Genomic DNA, 10,541 nt, shown 5'->3' on the forward strand with positions numbered 1-10,541 from the left:
CAATCAATATATTTTATTTCATTTCCCACAATTTTATAGTGTTGCCAGTGTTAGCTTACTTTCTTTTATTCAGAAAATGCATTGCATTCCCTTTTGCTTACCTTTCCTCTGGTTGGTTGTTCTTCCTGTTCAGAGATTAAAATTGTCCAAACCCATATAAATGAGTTGACAGCACTTTATTGAAAAGGTCCTTGGCCCCTAATGAAGTGAACTTCAGATCTTGTTCACAATCTAAAATGCTCCCTTCTTCCAGGGCCTTATTTTTGTAAGCTATATCAGATTTGATGCCTAAACATTCTAGAGAGACTCTACAAAGTACAGAATTCCATTGTTTGGTCTTGCTTCTCAGGACAACAGATGATGCATTAACTAGAAATGAGATGCTTGCAAGGGGATCTCAGTTTTCGCAAAACATGGGGCATCTCCACTGAATAAGTGAAGATAAATGACTAAATGTCATTTTGGACAAGACAGAATGCTTGAGAAGAACAAACTAAATTGGGAGATTCAATGTCATTGAATCACTTCCACCATGGTGTGTTTGATTAACATAACAAGAAAAAACAAGGATGAAGAGCCTCTAGTTAACTTCCTGTGATTAAGCAAGTGAAATCAAAATCTGCAGCTTACATTTCTGAGACCTAATATACAAGTTATCAATACTATACCCATGGAATAATAACAAATTAGTTATTGACTGGGAGAGTTCAAATGATTCATTTCTCACACCTGCTGAGAATCCTGTCCTCTCTCTCCTCCCTTCTTTGATTTTTCTCTATTCCATTATATTGAAAATTCTTAAACCACCTGTGGTATGTGTATTTTTTCCTTTTACCTAGTAGTTTCTGCCTCTGCTGCTGAGATAGTCTTCCATCAACCTTTCATGTTTGTGGCAAGTGCTTTGGTGTTTTTATGTTCTCCTTGACCTCAAAACTTTAGAACTACTGGAAGATAGGGACTCTGTGAACATTCCTTTGTATCCCTCACATGAGCACAATGACTAGCAAAAACAAATTCTGAGAAGGTAGCTTTGTTTTTGTGACTGTGGGAATAATTATTTGATGGATGTATTACATATTAAGAAGATGTGCTCCACCAAAATCTCAACTCCAGTCTGATATTTGTGTGAACCATTCTGTCTCTTTAGCCTCAGTACTGATTTGGAGAGATAGGATTCCATAGACAAGGTAAAGAAGGCCAGGAAGGAAAGTGCAATGGAAGGAAGATCTATCTGAGATGGCTGGCATGAAGCTTGAGTAGAGCAACAGCCACATTAACCACATAGGTTTTTGGCATCACAATAATCATTTCTCATTACAGCAACAAAATAATGACTGAGTATTCTCAGAGAAGGAGCAAATCAAGAAAAAAATAACTGATAATGAGCTGCAGGAATTGTCAGGCACCAAACAATGACATGAATGTGATTTTGACCTAGGAATTTCATTAATGGAAGTTATGCAATGCTGGTTCTATGTTTGCCACGCCTTCTACTGGAAATGTATAAAAGTCCCTTTGCAGATGATTCCCTTCAAACTCACACAACCTACTCTCAACATCCATCCAAAATCCCTGACTCCTGACACAATGAGCTACTATGGCAGTTACTATGGGGGCCTGGGCTATAGCTATGGCTCTGAGTATGGCTGTGGATGTGTAGGCTTCTGTGGCTTAGGCTGTGGCTTTGGCTATGGTTATGGAGGTCTGGGCTATGGTGGCTATGGTAGTTATGGCTATAGCTGCTGTCACCCATCTTGCTGTGGAAGGTATTATTCTTCTGGCTTCTACTGAAAAACCACTTGCTCATGGCCAGTCATGAAAGCCTCATCCAAGTTTGCTTTAGATTGATTCTACAGCATTATAAGAACATCAAATTACAGCTGGGTGACATGGGCCTTGAATTTCCACAAAAGGACCTTGAAATTCCTATGGAGCACTTAGGGCAATGAAGTGGCAGGGACTGAAAAGCATCATCATTTTTTCCTTCTGGGAAATAATACAGAATCTCATCTTTCAGGAGAGAGGCTCCTCCAGGAACAATTCATTTCCAGGAAATTTGCTCAGCTCTGATACACCACAGTTGAGTCATCTGTTACAACTTTCAAACAAATTTGTTTAACAGCAAAACTGTTTTTGTCTCTCCTCCTTCACTTCACTGTACTTTGGTTTCAATATGATATTGTAAAGTGATTTTTAATTTGACGTAAGCATGAATGCCATTGCAAAAGATTTGCACTCCAGTTCATTTTTTACAATGAAATTATACCTCTCCAGAATTTTGTTCAGGAAATACAATATTTCCTGGTTAAATGACTTTCTAAAATTTGACTTCTTTTAAAAGTTCATACTATTTCAATCACACTTTACTAAAGGGAAGGCATTGGACCCCAAAAGCTGCATCCCTTCTCACATGTTCTAGGCACAAATGAATAGGACTTTTATCTTCATGTTTTCAAAAAGATTCACATATTTGTGTTGTCATATTCATGGTTTGAGACTGTCATAATTGAGATGTTGGTGACTGAGAATTGGTTTAACCTATCTCTTCCCTGAAGCTGCTGGTAATGAATTGGGTGCCAGACTTTTAGTCAGGAAGATCCATCTCTCCAACACAAAACAATGCCTTTAAATTGAGGCTTATCTGTTCATGGGAAAGTGAACTCATTGTTTAAAGGATATTCTCCTAAATTCTCTCATCAATTCAGACTGCCAGCTTAAAAGGGTATCTACTTTATTGCTCCCCAACTAGTCTCTGGGTCTTCCTTTGTCACTCAACAGAGTCCCTTCAATCACGTCATTCAGATGGGTTCTCAGGAAGAAGCCCAGACCTTAGCACACACACATGCTTATTGATTGAATTTGTGCTTAAAGCAATGGAAGAAACAGTAAAATTCTTGTCTTGTGTGACTTTTCTTGCAATCTTAGGGTAAAGTATATTACTGAATGAGAAAAAAAAATGACCTCTCATTGGACTTCCTGATCCTTTAATGTGCTTCTGTGAAAGGTTTCAAAGATGGGAGAAGAGAGATGACACCTATTCATGTCCCATTCACCTTGATCTTATTTTCCTCTTGGTCAAATAAAGTCTTTCAGAGATGTTCCATAACCAGAAAACTACAGCCTAACTTCTCTGAACAACACTCACCTCAATCATCTCTCTGAAAAAGCATTGGTTTGGATTCTCATCTAGATACCTTTTTCACTCTACTACTCAATGGATTTTTCTAAAGCCTTCTGATTCCTTTTGCCTATAATGACCAAGCACCCCTGGACCTACCATGTGCCATCTGGTAACCTCTTCTTGTTTCCTGTTCTGTGCTGATTTAAATAGACATTCTTTTAGACATTTTGTCCCCTTCATCAGATGGCCCCTTCCCACATATATGGGCTTGGTACACTTTATTGCTCGTCCTACCTTTTGTGGTCTTGCCTGTGTTGGTCTACTTGCATACTCTCAAATAAAATACTGCATGTTCCTTCTGCTTATCTTTACACTGCCTGGCTGTCCATTCTGCCCAGAATACTCTCCTCATTCTGCCTCTTCTGGTTCAATAGAGTCTTATTTCTAATACCAGTTATGTCACATGGCCTTATACCATTATGGGAATAACTTGTCCCTCTCCTCTGAGAGCTCATCCTATCAATTCCCCATGTTTCTGATAGATTCCTTGTTTTCATATCCACAAGGTCTCTAGAACATTGGAACTGTCAAAATGTCATTTGTCATTTCTTTGCATCCCTGAGTAGAGTGGTTGCTTCTGTGTAATCACTGGAGATATGGCATATAGTTGAAATAATTTTGCAATTGTTGTTTGATTGACTTATTCCATACCCAAACTGCCCAGCCACCATCTTAACTCCAATATAAAACTTGTGTAATTTGGTCATTTAAACTTCAAGAAGCTCTTATTAAATGATGCATGATTCAACTGTCCTGAATCTAAGTACCAAGATGGAGAGCATAATGGAAAGAAGATAATGCCACTCAATAGAGGGTTGACAAAAGTCTGGGTAGGGCATCAGTCATACTAACCACATAAGCTTCGGTAACACCATAGTTCTTTATAATGACAGAAACAAGTTCATGACATAAGCTCACCAATAAAGCAAATCAAGAGAAAAATCACCTTAATGGGCTGGAAGAATTGTCAAGAATCAAACAATGACAAGAATGTGATTTTGCCATGGCAATTTCACTAAAGGGAATTATGCAATTCTTGAAGATATCGATAACATCTCTTGCTGATAGTATATAAAAATATCTGAGCAGATGATGGTGTACACACAAATACTAAGCCATCCAAAATCCATCCATCCAAATCATGTATTTTTGCACAATGAGCTACTATGGTAGCTACCATGGGGGACTGGGCTATGGCTGTGGCTCTGGTTATGGCTGTGGATGTGGAAGCTTCTGTGGCTTAGGCTATGGGTTTGGCAGTAATGCCTATGGAGGTCTGGGTTATGATAGCTATGGCAGTTATGGTGGCTATGGTTATGGCTGCTGCCAACCATCTTGCTGTGGAGGGTATTATTCTTCTGGTTTCTACTGAAAAAAAAAACACTTCCTCATGGCCTGTCATGGATACCTTGTCCATTGTTTCTTTGGGAAAATTCCACAGCATTAAAAGGATATCATATTACATCTGTCTTTACAATTGGGTGGCAAAAAAGAGCCTTGAAATCCCTATGGGGCATTTAGGGCAATGAAATGCCAGAAACTAAGAAGCATAACAATTTGTCCTTCCGGGAAATAATGCAGAATCTCATCTATCAGAAGGGTTCTCAGGAAGAAGCCCAGAGATTATTACACATAAATACATGCTTATTGATTGAAATTGTACTTAAAGCAATGGAAGAAACAGTCAAATTGCTATTACAAATGAAATTTATTCCTCTTGCTATTTGTTAGTTTAAAATGAATTTCTACTTCTCTATATATGGCTCTTAACCATTAATTATCCATCATAAAAACTATGTACATTTCTCTATTTCCATTTTTGACAGAAATACTTTTAGCAGTCTTACATTTTATTCCTCCCAAAATATATCCCCAAAGATTTACCAATCATTTTTCCAGAGGCATATGAAGATCAATTAAATGGAAACTTATCCTTGAATAAAATAATTTCTTTCTTAGATATTTCTCATGGGATAAATATTTCTTTCTCCATAGCAAAGACAAAAGTCAGTTCATGGGGGGTAAAATGCCAATTGAATCCACATTTCCTCTGAAGGTGAAAAAAGAATAGATACCTGTAATTATATATTATCCATTAAAACACATTAAGTGAGGACACCTAAACAAAAAAGTCACAGTTTTTTCAAGTGAATCTCAGGGTTCTGCCTGAAATTTTGCCCTCTTCATTAGCTGGCCCCTTCCTACCTCTCTGGACTCCTTATCCTTTATTTCTTTGTCCATTTTCTGTAATCCAGCCTTCTTTCACTCAGACAATATGTTGCATATCTTTCCTGCTTGCCTTTGCACCAGCTGGCAGTCCACTGCCCAGAGTCCTCTTCTCTCTCCTCCCCTTCCTTTCTGAATTTCCATTTTCACTTTGAGTCTCATTGCCTCTTCCCCCCTCACCCCACACTGACTTGTGTTTGTCTCTGAGATCTTCTACCATCAACTCTCCATGTTTATAGCAAGAACCTTGTGGTTTTTATGTTCTCATTGGCTTTAGAACATTAGAGATTACAGAGAGCAAGGACTCATTTTGCAATTTCTTCTATCTATAACACTAATCATGATGTCTGGCTCAATACAAACACTTGGGATTTGGATTGTGCTTGGATTGACACTGGAATGGTTATTTAATTGTCAAATTCCACAAAATTGTGCCCCACCATCATTTTTATTCCATTCTGAAACTCTTGTGATTTTTTCACTATATTCTCAAACAGCATCAATTAAAAGAGACAGGAATACACAAGGAAGGCAAACATAATGGAAGGAGAAAAATGTGAATGGGGAAAGGAATGCCATGAAATCAGATACTAGCCACATTAATGATATGGGCTTGACATCAAATCATTTCTAATTAAATGAACAAGATCTTTGCAGAGTCTTCTCTGAAAAAGAACAAGTTGAGAGAAAACAACCTTAATGAGCTTGAGAATTTATTCAATGAGAAAAAAAAAAAAAACAGTGACAAGATTGTCATTTCGGCCTGGTACTTTCTTTAATGGGAATTATGCAATTCTGGCCACACCTCATGCTGGAGGTATAAGCATCCCCATTCAGATGGTGCCTTACATACTCACACAACCTACTCTTACCATCCATCCAACTAAGTGAATCCTGAGACAATGAGATACTATGGCAGCTACTATGGGGGCCTGAGCTATGGCTATGGCTCTGGCTATGGCTGTGGATATGGAGGCTTCTGTGGCCTAGGCTGTGGCTTTGGCGGCTTGGGCTATGGAGGCCTAGGCTATGGTAGCTATAGCTACGGCTGCTGCCGCCCAACTTGCTGTGGAAAGAATTCTTTTTATGGAGGCTACTGAAAAAAAACTACGTGTTCCTGGCCTATTATGGAAACCTTGTCCCAGTTTGTCTTTGGCTAATTCCATGACCTAGTTAAGAACATCACCTTCCATCTGCCTCTATGGCTAAGTGACCTGGAAGAAATCCCACAACAGGGCTTTGGAATCACTATGAAGCACCCATGACATGAGGGAGACGTCTCTAATAACAGCTGATTTCCAACAAGTTTGCTCAGCTCTGATACACAAAGACTGAGGTATTATTATTTTCTAATAAACTTGCTTTCTAATAAACTGGCTTAGAAAAACTGTTTTTGCCTCTTCTTGACTTCTCTGTACTTGGGTTTCATGTAGAAATCTTCAACCATGTTGTACTTATCTATGTCATTGTAGATTTGCTCTTCAGAAGGTGGCTAGGTGGAGCAGAGGATAGAGGGCTGGTGGGCCCTGGAGTCAAGAGGACCTGAGTTCAAATATGACCTCAGACACTTAAGAATTACCCAGCTGGGGGGGCAGGGCGCCTAGGTGGTGTAGTGGATAAAGCACTGGCCTTGGAGTCAGGAGTACCTGGGTTCAAATCCAGTCTCACACACTTAATAATTACCTAGCTGTGTGGCCTTGGGCAAGCCAATTAACCCCATTGCCTTCCCCAAAAAAAGCAGATTTGCTCTCCACTTCATTTTTAGCAATGATATAATACTTCTCCGGAATTCTATTAAAAAAAAAATATATTATTGAGGACAGCTTGGTGGTGCAGTGGATATTGCACTGGCCCTGGAGTCAGGAGGACTTGAGTTCAAATCCAACCTCAGGCACTTAATAATTACCTAGCTGTGTGATTTTCAGCAAGTCACTTAACCCCATTAACTTGCAAAAAAAACCCCGTATATTTCCTTCTTAAATATTTTAAATTTTAATACTTAGTAATGATCAATCCCTACTTTAATTTAACAAAGGCATTTGTACCATTAAACTGCAGCCCTTCCCCCAAGTTTGGGGTTCAAATGGACAGGAGTTTTATTTTTCAGGTTTCTCAAAAATTCACATTCATGTCTTCATATTCATACCCATATTCATATTCACTTCCATATCCCAAATATCCCTGATGAGTGTGAGAATCTGACTTAGCCTATGTTTTATCTAGGCTGTCTTCCACCAATTTGTTATCATCAAAATATTTGAAATTGTCGATCACAGCACAATCAGAAAGAATACAGAAGAGAATCATAACTTAAGTCTGAAGGTTTTCAAGGAACTTTGTTTTTTGGGTGGGTGACATCTCTTCCAACTAACTGCACAACTGTCCAATTCATAACACTGACATTGAGCCAAGGTTTTTCAATACACAAGGGAAGTAGAGTCCATGTGGCAAAGATTTCTTCTAAATCACTCAAACACCCAAACTCTCCAGACAACTTGAACTTTCAGAAAAAGAGAGCACTTGCTTTGCTGCTCCATAACCTACCTCAGTTCCATAGGTCATCATGTCCCTCAGATGGATTCTTGGGAGGAAAGCTAAAGCTTAGCCCTCTGCTTGCACATAATACATACTTGATAAATATTTATTTGCTGAACTTGTGTTTCAGACAGAGGAAGAAACAATATGAGTGCCACCACCAATGGAGCTCATTCTTCCTTCTGTTTGTGAGATTAAAATGCTTTTCTATTACTACATATTACTGCCAGCATTATTCTCTATTGACAAGAAAGTTGTCACTTTCTATAGCTCCACTAGCTTTTTGACAGAAATACTATCAGCAACCTCATTACATTTGATTTTTCTCAAAGATAGGGGTGGCTAGGTGGCATTGGGGAGGCTAGGTGGCACAGTGGATAGAGCACCGGCCCTGGAGTCAGGAGTATCTGAGTTCAGATCCAGCCTCAGACACTTAATAATTACCTAGCTGTGTGGCCTTGGGCAAGCCACTTAACCCCATTAGCCTTGCAAAAAAAAACCCTAAAAAACATCTATAAATGATTCATCCATCCTTTGTCAGGAGATAGTCTATGGAAGTCATTTTAATGGAAACAAATCCTTCAGAAAAAAATCATTTCTCTCTTGAACAGCTTTATTTGAGAACAAAATTGAGGGTGAATATAGGATGATATAAAAACTTTAAAGAGTGAGAAAGCAGTTTTACTGGGAGAAGAGGGATGGGAAAGGTAGAATGGGATAAGTAAAAGCTCACGAAGAAGTGTGAAAAACCTGTAATAGTATTTGTTGCAGGTGTCTTGTTGATTTCACATTTCCAAAGGCTGTAGAACTTAGAGCTACCTTAGGGCAAGGGGTTCACATTTATCTCCATCCTGGATCACAATGACTGGTACACTACAAAAAAATGGGAAAAAGATTTGTGCTTTGGTTGATTTGAGCATGACTGATTGCCTTGTTCCATACAATTGTATGTCAATCCCAATCTAAAACTTTGATTCTGTCACTTGTGTCTCAAGAATCACTTATTTAGGGGAAGCTAGGTGGCGCAGAGGATAGAGCACCAGCCCTGGAGTCAGGAGTACCTGAGTTCAAATTTGACCTCAGACACTTAATTTATTACCTAGCTGTGTGGCCTTGGACAAGCCACTTAACCCCATTGCCTTGCAAAAACCTAAAAAAAAAGAATCATTTATTTAAAAAGACAGGATTTTATAGCATGCCTAAAGAATCAGAAGACCAGGCTGGCAAGTGAAATGGAAGGAGAACAGTGACATCTGAGAGAAGACTGCCATGAAGCCTTGATGAGACAAAAGGCACATTAATTACACAGGCTTTGGTAACATTATAATCATTTGTAATTGTAAGAATGAGAACTTAGCAAAGTCATCTCTGAGAAATAGGAAATAAAAAGAAACCACTCATAATGATCTGGAGGAACTGTTCTCATGGAACAAATAATGACTAGAATGTGATTTTGCCCCAGCAAGTTAATTGAATGGAGTCAGGAGGACCTGAGTTCAAATATGGCCTCAGACATTTAATAATTGCCTAGCTTGTGACCTTGGGCAAGTCCACTTAATCCCATTGCCTTAAATAAGTAAAATTTTTTTAAAAATATAAAATGTGTGCATTTCTGTTGTGAATCTACCACACCTCCTTCTGAAAATGTCTGTGCAGATGGTGCCATACACTCTTACACAACCTCCTGACATTTATCCAGATTTGTGAATTCAGACACGATGAGCTATTATGGTAACTATTATGAAGGTCTGGGCAGTAGTTGTGGATATGGCAGGATGTAGGCTATGATTTTGATGGATCTATGGAGACCTGGACCCTAATGCCAATAGGTATGGCTTCCAGCCATTTTGCTGATATTATTATGACTGCTACTGAAAAACCTTCTGGCTTGTCACAGAAATTTTGTCCCTCACTGTTAATTCCACAGCATTGTGTGGACATCATTCCACTTGCCTCTATGGATGGTGGCAGCAAAGTGCCAAGTGTTAAGAAGTAAAAGAACTTATTCTTCTGAGAAATTACACAGAATCTTGGGATTCCCTTAATAATTGTCCATTTCTAGTATATTTGCTCAGCTCTAACACTTCACAGATGAGAAATCTGTTACACTGTTCTAATATACTGAAATTACTCTCTTATCAAAACTGTTTTCACCTCTTTTCCTTGACTTCCCAATATTTAAGTCTCAACTTCACATTGTAAAGAAATTTTTCATCTTGACCTACTCTTATACTGCATTGCAGAAGATTTATTATCCAATTTACACTTTATAATGAACTGATATTTCTCTAGATTGAAAAAATATATTATTTCCTTCTTAACTGTCTTTCTAAAATGTGATTTCAAAAGCACTCACATCTCAGTACTTCATGATATCTAACCCCAACTTTCTCAAAGGTAAGCAATCTGTCCATGTAAGCAGTGATCCTTCCCATGGGTAGGATTTTTATCTTGAAGGTTTCAAAAAATTCACATGTTCAGACTCTCATGTTCATGGTTCATGATCAAGATTAGGCTTAGCCTTTCCATCATCCAGCTGTCTTGCACTGCTTTATTATTACCAAACAATCTGAAGTCTTAGAGCACAGCATGAGTAATT

Source organism: Macrotis lagotis, chromosome 1, assembly GCF_037893015.1.
Source record: "Macrotis lagotis isolate mMagLag1 chromosome 1, bilby.v1.9.chrom.fasta, whole genome shotgun sequence".
NCBI lineage: Eukaryota > Metazoa > Chordata > Mammalia > Peramelemorphia > Peramelidae > Macrotis > Macrotis lagotis.